Genomic DNA, 2,786 nt, shown 5'->3' with positions numbered 1-2,786 from the left:
GAGAGTGTTAACCATTGTCATAGGGCAACATTTGTAGTAACTGTTAAATGAGAAACTATTTTGTTATGTAAGCCTTCATCTTAAGTGAGAATAACAGCACAATTGGAAGAGCGTTGTCAATGTCACTGAACTGTGCATGTAGAAATTTTTGAAATGGTGTATCTCTGGCTATGTGTATTTTCACCAAAAAAAAAAGAGGTTCAGAAGTCAGAGGGTTGATACGTTGTGGGGTTGTTAACCAACGTTATAAAACAACATGTGTACTTCTGTTCATGAGAAACTATTTGTTCTGTAAGCCTTCATCTGAAGTACAATAAAATAAATAAGAAAGAAAGAAAACTAAAAAAAAAAAAAAAAAATGAGTGTTCTATCATCAGCTTTAAATGTATGTATATATAAACAGTCTTTGTTATTATGTAAGTATTTGGAAATTAGAAGAAATAAAAACAAATGCATTGTGATCAAGCCTGCTGTATACAATTCTGGGCAAGTTGGATATTACCCAGCATCTCCTGGGTGAGAGGGGGAGTAGGTGCTGAAATCCAGCTTTTGGTCCACCAGCCAAGCTAAGTATTTGAACTTATATCTGCCCAGGGACTTTCTCTACCTAACTAGTGCAAAGGCACCATCTGCTCAACAAGCCATGTACCCCTTTTCTGATTAACACGAAGCCTTCCTGTAGGCCAGCTGTGACCCTAAACGTGTTCATCAGGGCAAAGGTGGGGCCTTCTGAGTGTTTTGTTCCTCTGCAAATGTTGCTTTTTTTAAGAAGCAGTATTGTCCTGTGGAACTAAGATATATCGAGACCTGGTGAAGAGCTCTCTTTCTAGGGACTTTCGGTGCCAGAAACCTCTGAAGATATTTACCTTGGCAGTCAGAGTCTTCTACAATGATCCTGTCCGGTCTTATCACTCACTGCAGTTTATCTGAGCCCTTTCCTCCTGCCACCTCTGTGCACTCCTACTTCTGTGATGAGTTTTTGCGCTCTGCTCCTCTCACCTGCCCCCTTTGCCCGTCTACATCTTCTCAACCTTTAAAGGCTCAATTTGCCATCTACCTCTGCTATGAACCTTCTCTGGTCTAATTCTTTTTTTTTTTTTTTTTAATCTCATTGTGTTTTGGGTGACAGTTTACATTGCAACTTAGTTTTTCATTCAAAAATTTTATACATAAATTGTTTTGTGACATTAGTTGCAATCCCTGCAATGTGTCAGCACTCTTCTCCTTTCCCTTTCCATCCTGGGTTCTCAGTGTCCATTCATCCTGTTTTCCCGTCCCTTCCTATATTGCTTTTGGGCAGGAGTTGCCCATTTGGTCCTGTGTGCTTGATTAAACTAAGAAGCACATTCCTCCGTGTGTGTTATTGTTTGTTTTATAGGCCTGTCTAAACTTTGGCTGATAAGTGTGCTTCGGGAGTGGCTTCAGTTCTGAGCTAGCAGGGTGTTCAGGGGCTATAGTCTCAGGGGTTCCTTCAGTCACCATCAGACCAGTAAGTCTGGTCTTTTTCTGTGAATTTGAATTTTGTTCTACATTTTTCTGTCATTCTGCACTGTACCCTCTATTATGCTCCCTGTTAGAGCCATTGGTGGTGGTAGCTGGGTACCATCTAGTTCTTCTGGGCTCAGGCTGGTAGAGGCTGTGGTTTATGTGGTCCATTAGTCCTTTGGACTAATACTTTTCCTTGTGTCTTTGGTTTTCTTCATTCTCCTTTCCTCCAAACATGCTGGGACCAGTAGATTTATCTTAGATGGCTGCTTGCAAGCTTTTAAGGCTCCAGATGCTACTCACCAAAGTAGGATGTAGAACATTTTCTTTATGAACCATGTTATGCCAATTGACCTAGGTGTCCCCCAAAGCTGTAGATGTTAAGTAAATGAATGAGTGGAGCTGTGTTCAATAAAACTTTATTTATAGACATTGAAATTTGAATTTTGTATATCTTTCACATGTCAGAAAATGTTATTGTTTTTTTTAACCATTTAAAAATGTAAAAACCATTCTTAGCTAGAGGGGAGTATAATACAAAAACAAGCTGGATTGGCTCATGAGTCATAGCTTGCCAATCCCTCATATAAAGGACTGGTTATTTCAGTTAATTAGGACTTGGTAGTGGGCCAAGCTGTGGGTTTGATCCTCACGTGAATGGACAAATTAGCTTTGCATTGGTGAACCTGTTCAAGTCTCAAGTTTCACCCTCAGTATTGCCCAATGACTTGGAGATGAGGGCCATTAGTTGTTATCAGGAGAAACCCATAAAAGATGCCACTTCCTCACATTTTCGTTCCTATCGTAGCTTACCGATGATTATTCACACACTTTCTGTCACTTGAAAGTTTCTGAATCCCACTGTTTTATAGTAGGGTGACACAAATTCTAGCGTGCCCTCCCCACCCCATATTAAGATAGTCAAGGCAGCAATCTATGGATTTTTGTTGTTCTTCTGTAGAAAAACTAACTCGTAAGCACTTAGGATAATTCTCTGAGAAAGTAAAGCAGTTGTGTTGTGCGTATTTAATATAACTCTTGAACTTTTTTATTGACCAGGATAATTTCATTCTCTGAATACCCTAAGCAATTCTCCCGGGTTTGATCTTGCACTGGGAAATAAAAGGAGTACTTTCGTTTCCTGTTAAGGTCCTTTCTGAGCACTTTGTAAGACCCAGAGCTCTGCTTACCCTAACTAAGCATTGCAGATAGCTTTGTGCTCTTTTTATATGAGAAGGCTTTCATTTTCCTGACCTAGATTCTCTTGCCTCTTTCACACCTCTTCATTCTCTGCTTTTGAA

This window comes from Trichechus manatus, unplaced genomic scaffold (genome assembly GCF_000243295.1).
Source record: "Trichechus manatus latirostris isolate Lorelei unplaced genomic scaffold, TriManLat1.0 scaffold00054, whole genome shotgun sequence".
NCBI classification, from domain to species: domain Eukaryota; kingdom Metazoa; phylum Chordata; class Mammalia; order Sirenia; family Trichechidae; genus Trichechus; species Trichechus manatus.
This window is presented reverse-complemented; position numbering follows the sequence as displayed.